We start from the raw sequence: 25,634 nt of genomic DNA, 5'->3' as shown, positions 1-25,634 counted from the left end.
GGGTCCCTAGAGGATGAAATTGTATCTATTCTAGCCGTAGGAGGGGGAAGATCAAACATACCCATCAATGAAGAGTACATCCCGACTCCTAGATTCTCAGTAGGCAGACGGGGGTTACCCACTAACGGGACAGTAGAGTCAGAAGTTGCTCGAGGATCAACTCGAGAAAAGTCCAATTGATCAACCTTAATAATTTTCCCTTCATGAGGAAAGCAAACGACACGAAACAGAGTCGAAACAACGGCTTCCATTTCGTATACCCAGTTCCTTCCTAAGAGGAGATTGTAGTCTAGGTTAGCATCTATGACTTCTACTTCAATATTAATGACCTTCCCTCCAACACATATAGGAAAGGCTGGGATAATCCTGTATGGCCTATGAGAATGACCATCAAACGTTGTCAAGAGGGTAGGTGAAGGAACAACTGACGGTTATCCAATGGCCTTCCAGCATGACATAGACATGACACACGTGGAAGCTCCCTCATCTATACCCGTTCGAAAAATATTCGTTTTCTAGTAGGTAGACTTTATCCGGAAAGCCATGTGATGAAGAAGTCTCTTTTTGACATTATTCATATCAAAAGTGAGAGCTAAGGAATTACTTGGATCCACTGCCCCCATTGCTGATAGCAAGGCACTTCTTTGAGCAGGACATGACTGGAGAACCTCTAAAGCGGACATAGCACATGGACTTTGAGCCAGATCCTCAACAATGGAGTAATTCTGGGCTGCCCTAATATTAGGGTTGATAGTCACGCATTTAGCGGAACCTTTCGGTACCCGTGGTATAGTCTCGATAGAAGGTTGCTCAATATGAAGTGGGTTGTTAGTTTCGGGAACTGATTTACCCTTAGAAGTTTCACCTTCACCATAATCGCGTGACCGTGTGGCCACATTAGCATGAGAACCCATCATGAAAACATTTGATGACTTGTCCCCTTCCTGGTTGCCCCCTGCGGAGCTACCATGATTTGAACTCGCGCCAGCAAGCAGTTGCTACCCTTAGGGAAAAGGGTTGGTTAGCACAGCCTGAGAACTAGAAGTCCCTTGCTGCCCTAACAAGCGCTGAGCGTCTTCAATCTTGGGGCAGAGATGACTTAAATGGTCTCCACTACATAACTTGCATGGAAACTTGACTTTCTTTCTAGACTCATTTCTACCACCACCAGCATTATTATCGGATTTATTTGCGTCAGCCTTCCCATCCTGGTTCTTTTTCTTACCTCATCCTTTCTTTTTCCCATTGGAATTTTGATTTCCTTTGGGGTTATCAGATTGGATGGTGTTAATCGAAGAGGTTTGGGAAGCCGGAGGGTTAGACGATGTGACTTGGTTGTTAGTAGTTTGTAAAGACAACTGCTGCAATTGGTTCAACAAGTTCACCGCATTTGTGTCTACCGACCCAGCGATACCATCCGCATGGGGACCTGGCTTCGACTTAGCTATGTCAACCTTAGACCCAGGAGCATCTGGCAAGTAATTTTGTAGGATCCCAGACTGAGAGTAGATCAATTCTATTTGCTATGCCCTAAAAATGGCTTGCTCTTCAGAATAGACTCCAGACATGGAGACATCCTCGGAGATCTCGGGTTGTAAAGATTTCAAAAACCATTCGAGACGGTACTCCGGAGGGATTTCAGCTTTAATGAGCTTCTTTCTCCGTCTCCATTCTTGAATATGGTTAGAAATGTGAGTTGCCTTATCCTGATGAAAAGTGGCCAGCAGTTCAGTTCCGGCATCATAACGGACAGGCAACTGGAAATGATTTAAGAAAATATTAGCTAAGTCAACGAAAGATGTAAAGCTGCCGCCTGGCAACTCTATATACCATTTGGCCGCATTACCAGTCAAGGTGTGTTGAAACAGTCTCAACCTAATCGAGTCATCGATAAGGGAGTTAGATGAGCACCACAAATGGAATGTGGTTACATGGTCACCTGGGTCTTCACCGCTCTTCCCTTCAAATTTTGGAATGTCTGAAGGGAGTTTGGTTGGGACCGGAGGCTAGGCCGAATTGTATTGATTGGATCGTTTGTTAACTTAGTGAGATCTGGCAAGTTCAAAGCTGCCAGAAACAGAAGCCTAGTAGGACCTTGGGGATTCCACCTAGACTGGGGGAGCTCCCAAAGTTCTGAAAAGATTGGCCTGGATTTTGGAAGGCACCAGGCTGCCCGAAGTAACCAGCAGAACCGGTTGAACCAAAAGGCAAGCCTTGTGATCCAGCAAAATTCGGAGTTTGACCAACTCCAGCCGTAAAGCCTCCATAACCAGCAAAGTTTCCTCCTAAAGGATTATAAGGAGTTGATAACCCTTGATACGGATTCCAAGCCGAAGCTAAGGGAGGAATACTTTGAAACAAACTAACTGTGGAGTACGGCCTATTCCCTTGTTGGCCAAAAAATGGATTCCCAGTTCCCGCGCCACTAACCCCAGGGTTAGTCCAACCTTGGAAAGGATTGCTGCTTTGTCCTATAGAAGAAAAAGGCATGGATCCTATTTTCGGGTTGGAATGTGGTATATGACCACTTTCGAAAGGAAAACCCTAGAATGAAGCCGATCCACCCATCATGGACGTGGCGGAACTAAACGGAACTGATGGAATACCCTGTGAATGGGTGCCAAATGGGAAGAATCCAGAACTAAAAGCATTGGTTTGGGAATTTCCACTCGTTGATGGAATGGAGGTAGACCCAACTAAAGACGTGCTAGCAAAAGATCCAAACAAAGAAGTAGAGGAGATGGAAATCGTTCCTCCCCCCTGTACCGATGTTGGAGTCGGCATAGTTGTAGCACTTGTAGTAGAAGCCATGCTTCCAGTAGTGGTCATCGACGGTAAGCGCGTAGCGTAACCTGGACTTGACGGTCTATGCGTCGGAGTCCCAACGTATTGTAATACGTCTGGATGGCTAGATGGTAGGGGAGCATTTGGAGCCGCTAACGACTCTGAGAGTTCTTCTACCTCTATGTTATTCTCTGTTTGAAAGAGAACTCGAGAAAGAACTGGAGTGTTCCTCTCTTGTTCCGCGGAAGTGTCAGGCCTTGCTTGAACACTAATGCCCCCGAGAGTAGGATCAATCCCCGATGCATCAACTTCCGTGGGACGAAACCCACTAGCATTATTACCTCTGCGACTTCAAGGAGAAGGCTCTAAACTTGGTGGTGAAAGACCACGAAGTCTTCGAGACCGTCTAGGTGATCGGTCAGCCACTTTGAATTTTTTGTTAAGATCTAACTAAAGACTCAAAGAATTGAAAGCTAGGCCAACTAAGAGCACAGAGCACACACTATAAAGTCCCTAAAGATATCAGCCAGTTAAACAACTTCCAAGTATTTCCACTCCGGGTGATTAGGACCGGACACCAAAATACAAGAAAGTGAATTAAGGGGCCTTCTGAAGATAGTCTGGGATGATGAGGGCCCAGTCCTATCAGTGAAGGTAACAGAGAAAGTTACGCTGACCTCCTAACAACAGCCTGCATCGGTGCAAGCCCCCAAGCTTCGCAAGGGTGCCCTCTAGTAGTACCGTTGAGAGTGATGCAACGTCGACCTCAGGTGCCATGGGATTCCACTCCACAGCCACTTGTGTAGATCCCTAGGAGTAGCAACTATGGATACCAACTCGTCGCAGAAGCCAGGCGGAACAGTCGTGAGGTAAGTTCGGACAAGTAGGAGAGGGGGTATCTCTCTTCCCTGTCTTCATAGACCCTCGTGCTTAACTCCCAGATCCGGAGCTTTCCTGGTCTTCCTAATGCTATTGGATTTTCACTCACTATTCAGACTCCTATGTTTGACAGTTTGAATGTCCTTGGAGAGTTAACTCTCCACTCACCTAATCCAAGGCCCTAAAATCCTAAAACTTGTTGGTGTATCTAACTTAAAAAAAAGTTTTAGTGAATTTTAATTAGCGCTTGATTGTAAAATAGGCTGTTCTTTAAGTCACGGGATAAACAGAAGTGAAACTAGTGGTGTTTTGACGCAAAAGAAATTAATAAAAACCAAACTACATGCAAATGCACTTGTTTTTGTTTTTCGATGAAAAAAAATCTCTACAGGGTTCAAAGGAACTTCAAATAATTTTTTTTTTTCTTTTCTTTTCGTTAATTCACGCTTCACACTCACAAAAGTTAACAAAGCTATGGATGCCTAAAAAGATATGCAAATCTATCCTAATGCAACAAATATATGTTGATGCAAGATTCGAAACTACCTTAAAATCAAGAAATGAAAGTTGCTTGCTTATCAACTTCTATTTTTCCACTTAAAATGTTTAGATGGAATATGAGATGCTACCATTCATTTCGTCTAAACACTAAAAATAAGTTTCAAGACAAACATAAAGCACTTTCATTCACTAAAAGGAAACCAAATCAAAACAAAGTTCAAGAAAGCAAAACTAAGTTTTTCAAAAAGTTTTCTTCAAAAGCAACAACAAAAGAGTCTTTTCAAAAATGCTCACAACAAGACTGAAACTTTGTGATTGAAGAATAGGCAACAAACACTTTTGCAAGTTGACACCACACAATGGATTAAAACTCAACAAAAAGAGATGTGTTTAAAGATGCTCTTAACAATCAAAAGCAGCAATGAAAGCTTTGGCAACAAAGACCAAAAAGATCAAAAAGACAAATTTCAAGAAAGTATCAATTAACAACTTTCATGAAACAAAGAAGTGGATGGTAACAAAAAGTGGTTTTTTCAAGAAAACAAAAAGTCACCAAAAGCAAGATTTAACACAAAGATTGAGATCAATATTCCTACCCTGATGAATCAGAGCAGCCAAGATTCCCAGTAAGAAATCTTGCGTGCTTAAGCAAAAAACGATGACGCTTGCAACAACAAAACAAGACCAATACTTCTTACAATCAGAGAGAATTTGGAAAAAGATGCTTGCTGTAAAACTAACAACTGATACTGGAAAGTGACTATTTCAGACTGAATCAAACCACCAGACAGACCTTCAGAGACAAAAAGATTTAAAAATCTTGAAAATTGCAAGATATACGCTACTGTACTTATGTACAGATTGCGTGTATACGCGACTGTGCCTAATGAAACCTGCGTATACGCGGGTTCACTTAAGGAATCATGCATATATATGCTTCTGTAACTAAGAAAAACAACGTATATAAAAGATTTCAAGAAAAATAAAAAACAAACTGAAGAAACTGGCAAAACTTAGAATTCAAGAACAGACCACATAGCAACAGCAAGCAAACAGGAAGCTGAGCCCTGATTTGCTTGAAAACACCCAAACTAGGAACAACAACAGTGTTGTCCCCAGTGGAGTCGCCAATTCTGTTAAGGGAAATGTTCCCCTAGGGATTTTGGGTTGAAACCCTAGCAGACTGAAAGTTTTCTATATAGAGAAACACACATTCAGACAACCATTATGCTATTATAAGCAAATTCTATGATAAGGGGGCATACCTTATGTCCTACGTTTGAGAAGGTCCTTTAGGGTCCAAACCCTTCTTCGAGTTCCTCTTGCTCCTTTGTCCTGCAAAACAACCAATTCTGGAGAGCACAACAGTATATGGACAAAACTTTATAAAGAAACCATCTTCATGTTATAAATAAGGGTAGTTAGTTATGAAATATAAACAACCATTCACATATGAATTCTAACAGGAATATCATAAACATAGAGAAGATTTATATTAGGAACCAAGACATGTGTTTCTTTTATTATAGACAAATAAAGTACAGAAAAGGAATAATTTCAGTTCAGTCGTCCTTTCACATGCTCCAAGCAAAGCCTTCTTCCGGATTCGTCCAGCCTCAAGCCTTTAACAAACTCCTTCCATGACTTACTCCATGATGTCACAAGTAGTGGATGAACATCAACACACAAGGAAACAAGGGTTTCCTATACAAATGGGGGAAGTGCAGGAGGCATAAGGATCTTCAGACCTGGTCAGGGAAAAATCTCAGCATAATAACCTTTCTCTCTCTTCTCTCCTCCATTAGGCCTTCCCATTGAAGCCTTTTTATACTTCTCCCAAAGTAGGTTTTTAGTTGGGAGTTGGTTGGGAACAGTTGGGCCACGGGCACTAACAGGCGATCAGCAGGTAAAACCCGCGATCTCCGCCCGAAATTAAGGAGTTTTATATTTTTTTTAAGTGTTTTAATACATATACGCGGGTTGGTTATATGCCTACCCACGTATACATGCGTTTAACTCAGGGAAATGTCGCGTATAAGGGATAAAACACTATTTTTTAGATTTTGGACCAGGTCTGGAAGGAGGGGTTGCCCTAGGCCATGAGTCCAGCATCACAAACCATAAGAGTGAGATTTGGAGCTATAACACAACTTAACATTTTACATATACCATATTTAACTAAATACCATAATAGTCTATAAAATTAAGAACCCATCTAGTATTGGTTCTTTGTTTGGCTCCAAGTCCCAAATAACCTCAGATACTTGTTCTTTAGAGATTCCTTTTAGCAAATTATCATTATCTCTTTCATTAATTAATCTCAGAACTACTTCTATAAATTGATCAATATCATCAGTACTGACTAACCCCTCCTCAGTGTAAATATTCTTAAAATGATTTGAAATTTCATTTTTTTATCTCCTTGGAGCTTATTTTACTGTACTCTTCAACCTTGATTTCCCGAAGCTTCTTCCTATACTCGCCTTCCTTAGTCTATTTGTGAAAGAAGGTGGTGTTTTGATCTCCATATTTCAACCATATGATTTTGGATTTTAACATCCAACACTCTTTTTCCTCCTGATTGCATTTAAAGATTTGATTAGATAGGTCCCTTTCTTCCATTATAAGTTGCTTTGTTATCTTTGTTGTTTCCATTTTTACATACAAATCATTCAATTTCTATGTTGCCTCATTTATGCTTTTCTTAGGAGGAACATATTTGGTTTTGATCCACTTTCACAGTTCTTCTTTGACTTTCCTTAGTTTTGGCTCCCAAATAAAACCTAGGGATCCATGAACCAGATTCAACCAAGCTTTCTAAATTAACTTAACAACACCTTCCTCCTTGATCCATACTAGATTAAATTGGAAAGGAAGAATGCCTAAATTCTCTTTGAATTTCATCTAGAGGATAATTGGCCTATGATCAAACTCACTAGTTGCTACAATTTTTGAGGTTATATCCCACCCATCAACCAGCCAATTGAACTAGAAATTTTTCTAGTCATGTGGTAATGTGACTTGGTCCTGAACTTCTATTGCACTAGGTCAATTTTCCATATTTTTGGACGATGTACACCGTATCCCATTCAGAGATTACATCCTTCATTTTTCTCTGTCACTGGGTACTTTACAGTATGAAGTCCGGTAAAAGCGACGACAGTCGATCTCTGTAAAGAAATAATCCTTCTATAATATCTGAATCCTATTTCTGATAATATAAATCAAAGCCTCTGGCTATCTTTATTTACTTTCCGCATCTATGTTAATGGTCCTGTGTTAATGGTATCAGAGCCTGAGTTGTTGTTCAAAAATTTCTGTTGGGAAGATATTGTCTGAGTGGAAAATTATTGGTAACATATCGTCTGAGTGGATCACTAGTTTCGTTGAGGCCGTGAATAGTGCGTAAAGCCCGTGTGGAGCCGCTGAAGGTATTGAAGGGTAGCATTTGGCATAGAGCTAGAGTCGAGGAAGTCGCGATTTGTTCGTAGTTGAAAGCCGCAATTTCTTCACAGAAATTAGCAAGCAATACTTGTGTTGTGAAACTATTTTACGGGTATTTCTCTTTATATTCCTAAATGGATTCTACAAGTTCCTCTGCATTTATGGGACGATTTGGTTCTAAGCATTTAGAAAAAATTCAAAATGAAGACGAATTGCATAGTGGTTTAAATATTTGTTTTGAAGAAGAAACCCCTGCAAATTCTGCTCTCATAGAAAAAGAAGAACCAAACCCTTCTGTCAATTGGAGACTTCCTCCTGTATCTCCTTTTGAGGTTTACCGCGGATTAACTCCTTTTAATCTCTGCGCGTATAGTCAAATAAAGATTAAAGAAAAATCCATAAAGACTGAGTTAAATCTCAATACTATGATGACAATTCCCATGTTTGAAATTCGCCATATACAAGCAGCCCGCAAGGCAGGTTATCAGTATGCCCATCTAGGGATGGTGAGAGTCGGTCTGAATGCACTCCATCGAAAAGGCCAAAAAGCCTATGTCTTCTCAGCCCTCTTTGATAATAGATGGTCATCCTTTACACAAGCCTTGATAGGAGGAATAGAAACAAGTTTGTTCGATGGCCCTGTATAGTATGATGTTTTTCCAGATTTTTCTGTTGCACTTGATGATGTAAATATTCTACAGTGTTTGACTCTTGGTATACAGACACAAGGCTATGAGAATTTTAAGTCTAAATCCAAAAATCTAGCCATATTTTATATTACTTGTGTTCGGTTTTACAATACAACTATTCCTACAGTCTTGCATACTCCAGACAAGGATGATGGAAAAGTTACTCTTATTCAGTATGATTCATCCTGTAACCCATTTGCCCCAGTCTCTGTTTCAAAAAAACGTCTGTGTCCTCCAGATGATTGGGTTACTAACTGGAAAAAACCTGCAAAAAGGACATTACATGCTGCTCAATCCGTAATAACCGAGATGGATGACAAAGTTGTCACAAGATTTCCCAGATCAAATCCTTCTCACACTGTTTTCACTTCTATTCCTACTGTAAATACAAATCCTTCAAATATCATTCCTTCTGTACAAAGTCCTCAACAGATTGTCATTGACCCTGCTGTTTTTGAAGCTTTAAAAAATCTGTTCAGCAATCCATCCTCTTCTTCTCAGAATGCCTTATCTTCAGTTTGCGATCATCCTCACTGTTCCAAGACATATTGTCAGTTTTCAAATGATCCTCCTAACCCTCATGGAAAGTCATCTCAAGACTTTCATATCAATATGATCAAGTTTATACTAGCTGAAGACTCTGCTTGTCCTAATAAGAGTTATACTAAAGTTGCATTCTTCAACCCTTGTGAAGAAATGCTTGTTCAGTCAGTCAGCCCAACCTCTACTTCAGGATTAGGCTTTGTACATTCTTCTCAAATTCCAGAATATAGAAGACATCCTATAGACAAGATTCCAAAGTCTGTAGTGATTCCGTCTGATGAAGAAATCCTCTCTTTTCTGAAAATCTTTAAAGGAATTGGCCCTTATGACCCAGCTGATCCTTGGAAAAAGAAAATGTTCCATTGGGATATTTTTACTCATGAAAAAGAGCATCTCTATATGCAAGAAATGTTGCTGCAAGAGAAAAAGGATCACAGGAAATTTAATGAGCAAAATAGTGAGTCATGGAAAGCCTGGATGACTATTAATAATCAGTGGATATCATTCTATGAATGGTATTATCCTTCAATTAATCAAGTAGAAGATGCCTTGATGAAATCTTTCAAAAATCAAGAAAAGCAGAAAAGATTAGGTGATCCAGAAAATTTTGTTGATGAAAAAATGGCTGAAAATGTTGTAATAATTCCTTCTCCTCTAAGGATTCTAGAGTTTGATCCAAAAGTTCAAAAAATGATAAGTAAACCAAACACCCCTAGAAATTTGGTTTATATCAGACAAAAGGGAGAAGAACTAGTAAGAGAAGTTTGTTCTAATCTTAGAATAAACATGATAAGATCAGGAACCCCTGCAAAGCATAAATGGGAGCTCCTTGATGGAAATATTTTTGAGACTGAAAATGATTTTCCTCCTTGGAAAAATTTGGTCATTAGAGGACAAGATGGGAAATTGTATAAACTTTTGCCTTCCCATCCAGATGATCCAAATTCTTCAGCCAAAGATATGATAGCTGCTACTAATTGGACTAATCTTGCTCTATCTAGCTTGGAAAGATTTGCTAAAGCTAAATTTGATAATTTAGAAAAAGCAAATAGTGAAATCAAAGCACTTCTGGATAGAATTTTGCAAAAGCAATATTACAATACTATGTACTTAAATGAGCATGTAAAGACCTTGGCTGAAAATGATCAGACTATAGCACAGAGTCTTGATAAGCTGTCTTTAAAGACAGAAAAGCAGATCCATGATGTAGCAATTACTCATGGACGAGAGATTGTTAGAGTCAATAACAATCTAGATTTGATAAAAGGACATGTGAAAACTGTTTCTTCAGATTTAGCTACTTTAAAGAAAAAGCCAAATACTGAAAGCTATAAATCTGCAACTTTGTTTTCCAATCCAGTTACTATTGTTCCTTATTATATTTCTCCTTCTATGGAAAGTTTAATCAAAACTCCAAGCATTATAAACTTTCCTCCTCCCACTTCTTCTCATCCATACTCTCTATTTGCTAATCCAAGTTTCTTTACACCACTTCCAAAGCCGGTCCCTAAAGACACTCCTGGTTCAAAGAAAGAAGAAGCAGAATCTAAAGAATTCAAAGGAAGTTTTTCAGAGTTCTTTGCTTCATCTAGTCATGATGAAGAAGAAGAAAAATCAGATGCAACAATTACCAGTATCAATAAGATAGATGATACACCTAAACTTGAAGAACTAGAAAGCTGCATAAATAATTTTTCTCAGCAGGATAAAGAAAAATTTGGTATTTCAGAATTGGATCCTTCTGAAGAAAAGGAGACTTCTGACATTGACCAGCAAGTCCATGCTACTACCTCTAGATCTACTTGGACTTCTACTTGGAACCCTGCTCCTGACCGTCATGATTTAATGAAATCAGAATATCATAAGGATTGGTCAGCAAGTTCCACTTATTCATGGAACATTGACAACTGTACCGAACACAAAGTAATGTCTATTCTGCATTCTATGCTTGTTTGTTATCGTACTTATCTTGAAGATGAAATTGGTCCAATAAATGCTACAAGAAGAATAATAGCTGGCTTTGAAGGTACATTAGACTCTTGGCTTAAAGCTGAGACTTTAAAGTTACCTACTCTACTTTCACAATGGGAACAATCAGTCATTCTAAATGCAGATGGAACTACATACATGGACCCCGTCACTACTCTCCCTGTAAATAATATGATAGGCTGTCTGATTTATGGCATCACAGTTAATTTCATTGGATTTCCTCAGATCACCAATGATATAACTGTCATTACTCTGCTTGCAATGAAACTGCACAACATGCAGCACTTTGAAGAATATTTCAATGAATATCTGCATCGTCTCCATACTCTTTCTTTTGATTTAATTCTTGAACCAAAATGGAAAGAGATTTTTGTTGCCTCTCTACCTAACTGGGTTTCTTCAGCAATTGTAGCTAAACTCTCCGGCAAAATTGGAGACTACAAATTTGGCATTATTCGTCAAGCAGTTAAGGTAGTCATTGTTGAACTTTGCTCTCAGATGAAGATTGCACGCGCCACCACTAATCCTAAGAAGTCGCATGGCTATCAGCAGCTATGTAAACAATGGCATTTGGGCAAAGTTGGCAATTCTGAAGGGGTGAGAAGAAAGAAATAGAGATTCTCCAAGAAGAATTCCCCACTTCACCACAAAAAATACGATCAGCACAGAAAACCAAAGCCATACAGAAAAACAGAAATGTTTTCCAAAGAAGTAATTTGTTACAACTGCCAAAAGAAAGGACACACTGCTAATAAATGTCTTGAGAAGAAGAAAGAGTTCTCTAAAAAGAAAATTGCTTATAAGAACAAAAAGGGTAAAGTAAATTACTTTGACCTTCCAAGCAGTTGTGATGAGCTAATCTCCTCTGATTCAGAATCAGAGAATGAATTTAACTTTGCAGATGACTCTTCCTCAGAAGAAGAAGAATACTGCAGAGACCCCTATTGCACAAATTACAATGATTGTAACTGTAGTGACCCTGATGTTTGCAAGTGCAATACGATAAGTATGATGAAAAGTGAAGATGATGAGATTAGCAGAAATCTCTTCACTCAGATGATGGCAGCTAGTGATCAGCAGCTAAAAGAAATGTACAGATCTATGCTAACTGATCATCTTTCAAAGAAAACCTCAAAGTCATCTTCAAATTGAGGTTATGTTCTCCCTGCATCATTATTTTCAGTAGAAGCACTAACGAGACAATTCAAGAATGAAGAATTTGGCGAAGATCTACCACAGACATTGCCTGCTATGCATATGGCTATTAAAGAACTGAGGAAAACAGTAAAAGAAAATAAAAGACTATGCATAGAAAATCATAGAGATCTTTCTGTCAAATTACTTCATGCAAATACGGCTTCTACTTCATATTTTAAACCAGGTCCTGAAAATAAAGATTCAGATGATGAGTCTGAAGCAGAAAGATTGGGTTTGAGTTGTCACTATGTAAAGTAAGATGTAATGTATTGTGTCAAACTAAAGGTACAAATTGGAAATCACATAGAGTTTTGGAAAGTTTTGATGGACACTAGATCTCACCTAAACATTGTTAGTGATACAGTTGTTCCAGCACATTTAAGGAGGCCTACAGAGTGTCCAAAGGTGATAATTGCCAGTGGAACTATTCCTACAAAGCATGAAGCAGATGTAAATATCTTTTTGACAGAAGCCACTAGAGTTCATCTTGTCTATCCAATAGTCCCGGGAATAGACTGTGCCATGTACCTTGGGACTCCCTTCTTCAAAAAATTTGAGAAGCATGGCGCCAAGCTAGATCGAGCATCGGGAAGGTATGGTTATTTTGTTAGCTTGGATGAAAAAGAAATTTTCTTTCCTTTTATTAATCCTAATTCTCCAAATAGAATATCTAGGATTGAAAGGATGGAACATCTCTTAGCCAAAATGGAGGTGAAGAAAGAAGTTCTAAAAGCAGAAGAACTTCTTAACAATGGAAAATATGCCAAAGAAATTGCAGATATAACAGCCAAATTCAGAGAATGTTGCTCTGATGATCCGAATGCATTCTGGCATATAAAGAAGCAAGAAGTAGAGTTGCCACTCAAGAAAGATTTTAATGGCAAGCTCAGAAGATCTAAAGCTTTTGCTATGAATGAAGAGCAACTAAAGACATGCAAAGCAGAAATCAAAGATCTCTTAAAAAAGGGATTAATTAGGAAAAGCAAGAGCCGTATAGCTTGCTTTGCATTTTATGTAAATAATCATGTTGAACAGGCCCGGGGTAAACCAAGACTAGTTGTTAACTATAAGCCCCTGAATTCTATTTTGGATTATGATGCTTATCCATTGCCAAACCATCAAGCATTCTGGCACAGATTTCCAAATCAAAAATCTTTTCTAAATTCGATTTGAAGTCTGGATTCTGGCAGGTTGGGATCAAAGAAGAAGACAAATGGAAGACAACTTTCTCTATTCCTGAAGGACATTTTGAATGGAACATTATGCCATTCGGCCTGATCAATGCTCCAACCGCCTTCCAAAGAATTATGGATGAAACCTTTGAAGGTATGGATGAATTTCTAAAGAAGTATATAGATGATCTTCTGATTCATTCTGATAACATTCCTGAACATATCAAGCATCTAAAGATCTTCTATAAAAGAGTGAAAGAAATGGGAATAGTCCTCTCTGCGTCCAAGATGAAGCTTTTCAAAACCATGATAGACTTTCTTGGATACAATATTCAGTATGGTTCCTACAGTGTGATACAAAGGAGTCTCAATTTTGTTGATCATTTTCCTGATGAGATAACTGATAAAAATCAGTTACAGAGATTCCTAGGCAGTTCAAATTATATCTCAAAGTTCCTGAAACATTGTGCTCAGGAAGGAAAGTTGCTAAATAAACGTCTACAGAAAGATCCTATTCCGTGGAATAAAGATTGCACTGAAGCAGTCCGAAGAATTAAAGAAAGAGTGAGAAATATACAGCCCCTTTCACCTATAAGAGAAGAATGGAAAAAGATCATAATGACAGATGCAAGCAATGCCGACTGGGGTGTAGTCTTATGTCAGGAAAACACCATAGATAAAAAGGCACTAGAAGTTTGTCAATACTCCTCTGGTCTTTGGGCTAAGAACCAGTTGAACTAGTCTAGCCTTAAAAAGGAGATGCGAGCAGTATGCCTTGGCATTTCCAAGTTTAAAGACTTTGTCATTTACACACACTTTACAGTAAGAACAGACTGTCAAGCCCTGAAGTTTGCTATTCAGAAGTGTGAGTTTGAAGACGCAGCCATGGTGCGCTGGGTAATGCAACTAAGCCAATATTATTTTGATATCGAGTTTGTCAAAGGAGATAAAAATAGCTTTGTTGACATGCTCAGTAGAGAATTTCTTGAAGAACATTCAATGCACGCCTTATCCCTGAATTTTATTCAAAGAAATCAAGAAGTAGAAATTGAAACATCCACTGGATGGGTTTCTTTCAATTTACAGAAGAATCTGTTTGACCATGAGCATAACTGGATCCCAATCAAAGAAGTTAGACAGAGAATTGGTATACCATACAAATGGATAGATCCACTTCAAGATGAAATGAATGAAGAAGCTTTAGAGGCTCTTGATTATCTCAGACATATTGGAAGCATAGCCTATAGGCTAGAAAGAGATGAAGAAGATAGTACACGGATCACTAGTTGCCACATTACTCTAAGAAGATTCTGCAACTTTCTGGATCGAGACAACTTTGATGAAGAACGGCAAGAACAGGCATTCTACACACGTATGGGATTACAAAATTTATAACTAATTTATTTTATTCTGTGCAGTTCTCCTTTTGGTATGAGCACATGCTAGTCGAAGATATGGAAGAAGAAGATCCACTTTCAGAGTGGTTCATAGATTGGTGGAAGATTTATGGATTATCTCCATTAATCTTAAAATCATATTCCTTCACCTTATTAAATATTCCTAACTTCACTCCGCAGACACCATGCCTGACAGATGTCCTAAGAAAAACAATCAATGATCTTGTCAATCTGAGTGATCTTGATTTCCTACAAGGAGTACGAAGATGTGGCCATGTACGCTGGTTCGTAATGAATCACTACAAAGAAAGAATACTTTACACCAGTAATAATTCCAATTATGAAGATTTTCATCAGCAGATAAGTGCAGAACACAAACCTTATCTTCATCTTAGCTACTTGGAATTACCAGATCCCCATGACACAAATATTTGGGAAACAAAGAAAGAGATATGGGTCCAGTACTATTCAAATTACTTGATTGAATGGTGGAATCTCCAACACTACAGCTGGCCTCAAGTAGATTACTACACCATGATGTAAAGTCTTTCCAACCGACAATGGAGTTGGACGGGTCTTGCGTAGATTCCCCCATCAAGAATATCTACTGTGTAAATAATGAGATATGCAAATCTCATCTTTTCAGTCTTTCGAGGATTCTCTTGTACGAATCTCCTCTGTGTAAACATAAAGTAAATCCGGTCCCCATATGCCTCTAGCTTTCCGTATCGGAATAGGGATGAGATAACATGAGTAGTCTGCTCATGCCCGGATTTGGTCCTTTCAAAGCATCTTGCTTTTGTCAGTCCGTACATCCTACTGTCAGCAGAAGCATCTTGCTTTCTATCAATCTTGTTGATGACTCACGAGATTCTTGTTCCCTCATGAGTCCTATAAATAGATGGCACCTGAGAAAGGAGAGGGCATTCGGGTCTGAAGAGTTTAGAGTCTTGTGAGTCTAGAGTCGAGTGATTTTCCTGCTCTGCATCTGCGGACCATAGTGTGTGATCTGCTTGCATCACGAAAAGTTCACTCTGGTCTTATAGTATTGGTTTGGAAGCCTGTGCATCAGTGTGCTCGGCACTAGTGAGAACCTAAAGTGGCTGAACCATAGGAAAAGTCTGAAAGTCTGTCATAAGATTTCTGAGACAGAGTTTGTCCATCGCCAGGTAGCCTCCGGTAATACTTGTTCCCAGCGAACGGTATGAAGTCCGGTAAAAGCGACGACAGTCGATCTCTGTAAAGAAATAATCCTTCTGTAATATCTGAATCCTATTTCTGATAATATAAATCAAAGCCACCCCACTTTTTAGTCAAGTATAAAGTCATATTGAATTTTCTTGCCACAACGTTGCCTCTATTCCATAATTCCTCTTTAATATGGATTAATTGATCCCAATTTTTTTGTCTTTCACTATAATTTATTGGTACATACATATTGAATATTGTAATTTATTTCCGAGCTTGTTTATGTCGTAAAGCTATCACTATTATATTTTCTTTTGTCTTTTTATATATTAATTTATATTGATCAATATCCCAAACTGTTCCTAGTGCCCCTAAGGCTTCTGAAGCAATTCAAGATATTCCTTCATTGTTTCTCTATACCCGGTTAACTATTTTCAAAAACTTTGTTTCCTCTTGTTTTGTTTCTTGTATCAATACAATTCTTGGTTGTCCTTTCTATATCAAATCATTATTGCCTCTCATGCGTCCACAATTCCATGACATGTAATTCATTATTTACTATATATGGTATAGACCTTACCTCCATCTTGTAATCCTTATCAGGGTTGCATTGAGAGTGTTTATGAAATGGGAACTTGTAATCCTAGCTTTTTTTGCTGCGATGCTTCCATTTCTCTTACTGCTTTATTCATGGTTACTCCCACTTTCCTTTTCACGCTCGTGTTTCCAATTGTTTCCACCTCTTTGGCTCCTTGGGATGCTCCAATTTTATTTCCCATTTGCATTCCTCCTCCTCATTGAGTATTTCGGGGAGACTAAACTGGCTCCTATTCTTCCATTATCATTTCTCAATCCTTCTCTATCCTTCTTCCTGCTAATTTACCATTAGAATTAGAATCAATCTTGTCATTGTCACTTTTTTAATCTTCTCCTCTCGATCAATCTTGTACTAGAATTTCATGATCCTCAACTTCTTCGTTCTCATCTTGCAAAAAAAAAATAAGTGATGATGTTCTTGCTTCATTTTTTTAAATTTTTTTGCTACACGACTCCTTTATTTCTATTACTTGTTTTCTTTTGTGCTTACCATTGCTTGCCTTGAGACTGTTTTTTTCCCTTTGTCTCAGTTACTTTCTTTTTTTTATAGTCTCATGTGAAGTCTCCATAGTCATGACAACTTTTACACTTAAATGGGAGTTGTTCATAGTGCAACTTCTAAACATGTGACCACTCCCTTTTATGTTAACTTTATCTCCTATGGTAATCCCTTTTGAAGACCTACCTCCATGCAAAGGGCCTTATGCACACAAATTAGCATCCCTTGCATTTAGCTTTGTCACTGTATTTGCTAATTTCTCTTAAACAGTTGTCGCCCCAACAAAATAATGGGAATTGTGGAAATTTTACACAAGCTAGTACTACTGTTGGGATATTGTCCTCAAGATCAAAATTGAGTGCCTATCTATTACAATAAAGACCCAAAGAACCATAAAAATATGGCCTTCTTTGAAAAATCAAATCTTTATCATCCTTGTGTTGAAATAAGAAGATAAAGAATCCTCTACTGCATGCAAAAATATTGATTCTTATTAGTGGCTACCATGACTTGGCTATCCAATATTGCATGGATTTGGGCAATGGTCACATCCCTGTGAATTGGTCGATGAGAACTTGATCTTTTAGTGATATTGTGCTCTTGCGGAAGGTCGAAGAAGGCAACACTATCGAGGGTATTTCCGCTGCCTTCTTCACTAACCTTGACGACTTTGGTTTGCTCTTAATCTACATAGCTAAAAATGCTACGATAGCACAAAAAAGTTGTAATCTCATCCTAATTAGTTTGAGGTGGGGAAGAAGCCCCATGTGACACCATGGAGACCTACTCTCTCTTTGTGATACTCTCACTTCCAAAACTACTTCTCATAAACTTTTTGATAATTGTTATTATTATTATTATTATTATTATTATTATTATTATTATTAGTTTTAATAAATATTCACAAATCTCATGTTATTAAAATCATATAAATTAAACGATTAATAAATTTTCATAAAAACTATGATTTACTTTATAGACATTTAATTTATATAATAATTAAAATTTGTAAAATTTCTGCGTAGTGAAAGAGATTGCAAACACCACATAAATTTTGAAAAAAAATACATGAATCAGAAACCTTTGATTTTATCAAGAGCGTGAATCGAAGCCGAGCATAGGCCCTTCATTGAGTCAAGGGCGAGTCCTATTTCCACCTCCATAGCAAAGTTAATGCTATGGTGGTACCCCTCTGACAGCCGCATACAGCATCATCGACCATGCATCATAAACGGTATCCGTCTCTGGCATCCGTCTTCGGCTGCCCATCGACGCCCCCGGCGACCCTGCCCGCAGCCACTGGTGGCCTCCACTCAGATCGTATTGATGACGGACGGGAGAGCGTGGCCTCCACTCAGATCGTATTGATGACCGACGGGAGAGCTCACTTACGTCACGTACGAACCGGACCAACTTCCACATTTACCGACGGGGAGCTCATTTACGTCACGTACGAATGGGACCAACCTCCTCCAGGCCATTCAAAGTCCTGGCAATCCTATCTGCAAAACCATTCTGCCACAATTCACCTTCTGGACTCCGGCGAACAGAGAGGGAGGTGAGCACTCCGCGGCGAACAGAACAGAGGAGACGTTCAATAGACAGAGGAGTTGGCCATTGGTTATCGAGATTTGCGGTTGGCAAGGTTAGTACATCTGAAGCCTGCGAATTCTTGGTGAATTTTAACATCTATTTGGACTCGCCTAACATTCTAATTTGAGCTGCAAATCACTTCATTGAAGTGCAAAGGGAGGTGAGCACTCCACGACGAACAGAACAGAGGAGACGTTCAATAGACAGAGGAGCTGGCCATTGGTTATCGAGATTTGCGGTTGGCAAGGTTAGTACATCTGAAGCCTGCGAATTCTTGGTGAATTTTAACATCTATTTGGACTCGCCTAACATTCTAATTTGAGCTGCAAATCACTTCATTGAAGTGCAAAATTTTAATCTGGTGTAATAATTTCCGTCATCACTGTCTCTGCGTAAAAGACCATTTATCTCCTCTGCGAATTTATGTCCGTTCATCAATCTGTTGATAAAATTGCTATTTTTGAATTTATTGCTCAGTTATGTCCATTCATCCATCTGGTGATAAAATTGTTGTTTTTGAATTTACTTTCATTTTGTTCAAATTCAAGGGTTCATAATTTCAGAATTAACAAATATTTTAGTGACGCCCAAAATTCTAAGCCTATCATTATTGAGCTCCGCTGGAACTGAATTCCAAAAAATGTATTACACAGTTCGAGGGTTTGCATGATTATCGGATGGATCAAACCCTTGATTGGGCCTCTTGACGCATTTCCCTCCGCTTTTGTTGCCTCATAAATGGATTTAGATTTTGTAGTGTCTTTGACTAATTCTACTTTTAGTTGCTGCATACAAATCAAATGCGTTCAGAAGTCAAATTTTAGTCAAATATCATATCAGAGCTTACTGGGCAGTCCAAGTACCAGTGGTAATTAGGCTAGGACTTGTATGACTGGTAACAATAAAAGTTCAAAATTATAATGTATTGTAACAATGGTGACAACAATTAAAGTTTGGCATTCTCATCAATTGTATATAGTTGTATAACTAAAACCAGAAATAATGTGAGCCTGTTAATTCCATCTAATTGATTGCGTTTAGAAACTCTCTATACTTTGAAACACGATTTCATTGAGTATACTATTCTACTTTATTTTGCTTGAAATCCTGGTCACCTTTTCCTTTTAAGATTTGTTTTATGTAAGAATTTTTCAACAGAGTTCATCATTCTCATACTTGTCTCACTACTTATGGAGAGCCTGCCATAATAATTCTCTATTTTATCATGTCCTTTTATTCCTAAGCCTTGCTATTATATTTTGCAGTTTATTTTTATTTCGAAAGAGATTTTTGAGTCTAGAAAAGCACATACGATTTAAATTGTTATACTCTGATAAGCTTTGTTATTGCGTTTTGAACTTTATTTTTATTTCTAAAACGGTTTTTGAACAGCTATAAACTGATACGCTGTGCTTGTGGAATGTAGCATGCATTTTTTAAATTTCTTTAAATAATTTGTTAGTTGGGTCTGAAAATAATAGTATTTTTGTTGTGCCGGAAAGTAGATTCACGGCAGGTAGGTAGATTTTCCCAACGGATGAAAGTTTCAAATTTTATCATGAAACTAATTAATCTAAATTACATATTTATGGTAAATAGTCGATCACCCTAAGATATTGTTTTTTACAAGATGGGTTGCGATCATATACCATTATTGCTTCGTTTTGTACAAACTGGGTTGCGATCATACACCATTGTTGCTTCGTTTACCGAGTTACGGTATTAAGAGTTTTGGCCCAAACCTTTAGTGTGGATTAGACTGTCTTGTCTTTTTTTTTCATATAGCAGTCTGCTAAATTTAAATGCATAGTTGTAATTGTTTTGTTGTGTCATTTTCATTTTTTCAAATTTTTTTCCCAAAATCTCGTTTGTCGTCGTATAAATTTTTGCAATTCTAATGCCTAAAAGATTTCTCAGAAATAGTTTCTTTACAAAAAAACTTCAAAACATAAAATTTCAGTAACAATTAAATTACATTCCGCTTTATAAATTTACAATTTAAATAATAAAATACAATTTAATTTTATGAACTGAAATGGTAGATATTTGAACCAATAACCTTTTTTTTGGAAAATGTAATTTAACAATATACTCATTTACTATCAATTCAAAGCTTATATAATCCATAAACTTAAATTACTTTCAAATATTAATAATAAATTATAACTTAAATTACTTTAAAATATTAATCAGAATTAACAAATATTTTAGTGACGCCCAAAATTCTAAGCCTATCATTATTGAGCTCCGCTGGAACTGAATTCCAAAAAACGTATTACACAGTTTGAGGGTTTGCATGATTATCGGATGGATCAAACCCTTGATTGGGCCTCTTGACGCATTTCCCTCCGCTTCGGTTGCCTCATAAATGGATTTAGATTATGTAGTGTCTTTGACTAATTCTACTTTTAGTTGTTGCATACAAATCAAATGCATTCAGAAGTCAAATTTTAGTCAAATATCATATCAGAGCTTACTGGGCAGTCCAAGTACCAGTGGTAATTAGGCTGGGACTTGTATGACTGGTAACAATAAAAGTTCAAAATTATAATGCATTGTAACAATGGTGACAACAATTAAAGTTTGGCATTCTCATCAATTGTATATAGTTGTATAACTAAAACCAAAAATAATGTGAGCCTGTTAATTCCATCTAATTGATTACGTTTAGAAACTCTCTATACTTTGAAACAAGATTTCATTGAGTATACTATTCTACTTTAGTTTGCTTGAAATCCTGGTCACTTTTTCTTTTTAAGATTTGTTTTATGTAAGAATTTTTCAACAGAGTTCATCATTCTCATACTTGTCTCACTACTTATGGAGAGCCTGCCATAATCATTCTGGAATTCGTTAGATTTGTGTAACAATTCTCACCATAACATGAAAGATAAAAAATATATATGAAACATTCAAAGCTCACAATGAGTAAGCAAACAGGTGAGATCTATTTTACAGTTCATAGTCCCATCTTGAGTCAACAAAAAGAGAAAATGTTAGCATTAATGTAGTTCAATGCACAGGAGCTTGAGCTTGTATATTAGATTCATTTTTCAACTGCAAATATAAAAGTTGGGGGTTTATATTATGGAGTGTTTAAGTGCTTGATGTGGTCAAAATTTTAAGCATAAATATTTCAACAGAGAGAGCACAGTGGAAACAGTAGATAAATTTGATCTAATAAGTATAAATGGAGAAATAAAGAAATGAGGTACAAATGGAAATAGGAAGAAATGAGAGTTGACATTATTTACATTAAATATTAACACTTTAGATATTCAGACTAAAATCAGTTGATGAAAGCACTTACAGACTTTGTCCTTGCCGGATGTGCAACAGTGACCACAAAAAAATAGATATGAATATTGATTTTTATTTTAATGTGTTTTTATGATGTTTTTAACAACATTGTTGTTTACATATTCATTTATAAGGAAGTAAGAAAATGGAGGAAATTAGACATGAATGGGAGGTAACTATCAAAGGCACCAAGCAAGTGTTCACTTTTCTTGTTGGTGGCTGTGCGGGGAATTTGAGTCGATCTAAGCTATCTGGCCTTAATCATCATCGCGCTACCACCCACAATCTCCCACCAATTCCTCCACGTCAAAGAGGTCGAGTAAGAGATGCAAATGCTACATGGGCGGTCAAATCAACAAGTGCAGTTAAAAGGCAAAATGCCAAAATACAATATGACTTAGATGCAAGGCTATGTCGTGCACGACAACAAGCATATAAAAGATTTGTCAATGAAGAAATTCTTTCAGCTGTAAGTATTTATTAGTATATGATTTTTTATTAATATTGTCAATGAAGAAATTCTTTCAGCTGTAAGTATTTATTAGTATTTATCTGTATATGTTTTCTATTAATATTAATTTATTGTTGTGGACTAAATTCATTGAAACTTGTTTTCACAGTCAGTTGTTACATTTGATCAGCTTAATGATACTTCAAAGCAAAAGATTTGTGAAAAAATTCAACGTTGGGATCAGAGTCTACCTCGTAGATGAATGGAGACAATGAAGCGCATAGATATTGCTTTAAAAGAGAAAGCAAGCACTGAGGTTCCCGATGATGTGGGGGAAGAAGGATCAGATGGGCACAGCCATATATTAAACTTTGATGAAACCAATCAGGACAATGACAACACAGTTGAGTCCATTTTTTTGCATATATTAATTTTTTAGACATTTTAACATTAAATAATATTTATATTTATTATAATTGTATACTAATTTCTCATTGTTATTGATATGCATAGCCTAATCAACAAAATTCCCCAAATTCAAGCCACCAACCATTGCGACGCTCACCTAGATTTCAAGGTTTTCAAGGGGTTACTGGGCCAGTAAGTTTTTAATCCATATAACCTATTCCACCGAAAATATTAATATATAAATTGTTATGTTTTACCATAATGATGGGATGAGAAATGGATGTTCTGTATTATATATCGTTATCTTTGATTTTTATTATTATGTGTGTGTGTGTTATTTCTTATTTATGGTGCAGGTGTTCCCTTTGGAACCATCACAATCAATGAAAACCCCTTGTAGAAGCCTTAAGAAGAATGGAAATGAAATGGTTCAAATGCTACAACCATCTTCATGTCCAATGTCACAATGCAAGGCAAGACTATATTTATTTACACTCTTATAATTTTATCATATTTTTACATTTAATTCTTTTTGAGTCACATACTTATATCTATGTATAATCTAATGTTCAGAGTAATGAATATACATCTCCTAAAACACCTTTGCACATGTATGATGGTGGACATGATACTCAGCAAAAATCACATTCTCCTCAACCATTGCGGCATTCACCTAGACTTCAAGATAAATTAAGAGAGGTAAGTTATATACTACATATCTTAGCTCATAATAACATTGACATATTTTTTTATGACTAGTTAATGCATTTTCTTTTCATATTCGTTACATGTTCACCATATTCTCATTATATCTATATAGATTTTGATATTTATTAATAGCTAGTCAATGAAATGTCTTTTCATATTCGTTACATGGTCAGCATATTTTCATTATATCTATGTGGATTTTGATATTTATTGATAATGTTTTAATTTCCACAGAAAACAAAAAAGATAAATGTTGATGCTATGGTTAAAAGGACCAAAATCATGCCAAAGGACTTGAAAGCACGTGGGTTCAAGTCACGCAAACAATACATAGAGCATATATGCTCAACTAGCATTGCTCTCGCTAAACCCACTAGGTTTGCTACTTTAAAGGCTAAACATTCCAGCAAGTTTAAATGACTTAGGCTACAATAATATAACTTTAGCCATTGTTTTATCTATAAAGGGGCTACAAGGACAGTTTCAATATATGTAATCTCTGTATTCTTTAGACTTTTTAATACATCATTTTTTTTCCAAAAATTGTTTCCAGGTGCTAAGTATGTCTTTAAAATGCCAACATCATAAAGATTTTAAATATATTTGCATGATATTCCTCTGAAGTACTGCCCTTCACTAGCTACGTTTGCCCTTATCTGTCCAACTTTATCCTAGCTGCTATCGCATCAATCCAAGAAACAGTGAATCCGTGACTTTAAAGGCGAAATAATGCACACAAATATATACAAAGGAATAAAAACAGGATAATATATTCTTGAACGATTCAGTGCTCAGTCTCCTGGCATCCTTATCAAAGCATAATTAACAAAATCTAATGTTATTAATTATTAATGCAGTAAACCGCTCCAAGACGTCATTATCTCCATATGTGACTGCATTTCTGAGCACCCATTTCAATCATCCCTCTACTCACGTAGACAGTTTCTGGTTATGTTAATAGGTGTGATAGGTCTTCATAATTTTAGTTTTAAAAAAGGAAAATAATAATGTTGTAGATTTCAACTATATATCTGTTAATTTTTATTGGTGTATTTTAGAATAAGTTTTTCCAGAATTTTCATTCTTTAAAGAAAAATTATGAATGTTATAGATTTCAACGATATCTCTGTTTACATTAATCTAGTTATATGAATAGGTGTAGTTTAATTTAGTTATATGAATAGGTGTGATTTATTTCTACTTTAAATTTTTAGTGTTTTATTTGGTTTATTTTAGAATACATCTTTCAAAATTTTTATTTTTTAAAGAAAAAATATAAATACTTCATAAAGATGTTGCAGATTTCAACCTTATCTTTCTTTTTCTTTTTTTCTTTCCCTTTTTTTTCGTAGTTGGTTTTAGTGCAATTTTTTGGATTTTCTAGTGTGAAATCCAGTGGAAAAATCTGAGGTGAAATCTTGATTTGTGCTATTTAAACTAGTTTTTTTCACTGTATATAGGGACTCAGCACCCTAGAAAACCCCTAGGGCACTTCGTTTGCACAAGATTACCCATCTAGCTTGTGATTTCAATAAATTTCTGCTAGATTTTAGAGAAATTTGACGGAAAAAGCCCTAGGGCACTGCTATTGCACAGGATTTACCATGAAGCTTGTGGTTTCAATAAATTCCTCCTAGATTTTAGAGACATTTGATTAGAAAAACCCACCATTTCCAAATAAAGTGGGGGTCAAAATAAAGTAGGCCTATCTGATCTAGTGTCTCAGGTGATTGGGCCTTAATTTGTCATTTGGTGCCACTAATAAATGTGATGACAAGGAAGAAGGAAGTGATTCTCTTCATTTGATTTGGCTGAGGAGAACCACCTAGGGTCTTGTTATCTTTTCATTTAGTAGGTTGTTGAATATTCTATACAACCTGCTATGTCTGGCACACAGAACAAAGGCTTTTTGTCTCTAATTGTTTCGATGATATGGTAATTTTTCTTACCGTTTTTTATGCAGCCTTATACAGGTGCATTGGTCTTGGTATAGCTATCAATGTTTTCCCAACGTCATGGAAAATATGTCTTTTTGTATATGTTCACAACTAAAACAGGTGCATATAAACTCTGGTTATATGGTCGCTTTTGGGTCTATATATTTTTTGGCCGGCCCATCGGGAATTTTTTTCTTTGAGATCACACTTACACCTTGTTGGCTAGGTGGTGTAGTATTATGGTTATGCAGAACATATTGTACATTGAATATTGGCATATGTAAACTGGATTTTTATAGTAAAAACATGTTTTTTCTTTCCTGAAAAAAAGGCTAATGTTATGTTAGCATCATCATGT

General features: G+C 36.8%; 1 long non-coding RNA gene across 1 annotated transcript; it reads left to right on the top strand.

Annotated features, from left to right (window-relative positions):
* The first annotated feature begins 22,521 nt into the window (after positions 1 to 22,521).
* LOC149226091 (uncharacterized) lies at positions 22,522 to 23,104 on the top strand. Its single transcript, XR_016247003.1, has 3 exons — positions 22,522 to 22,626; positions 22,737 to 22,823; positions 22,988 to 23,104. It is a non-coding gene; the product is annotated as an uncharacterized LOC149226091 (long non-coding RNA).
* Positions 23,105 to 25,634: the final 2,530 nt, after the last annotated feature.

Source organism: Pinus tabuliformis, chromosome J, assembly GCF_031772625.1.
Source record: "Pinus tabuliformis cultivar Carrire ecotype Pingquan chromosome J, CPIR1, whole genome shotgun sequence".
NCBI classification, from domain to species: Eukaryota; Viridiplantae; Streptophyta; class Pinopsida; order Pinales; family Pinaceae; genus Pinus; species Pinus tabuliformis.
Note: the sequence above shows the minus strand (reverse complement) of the source record. Positions and strands in the feature narration are given on the sequence as shown.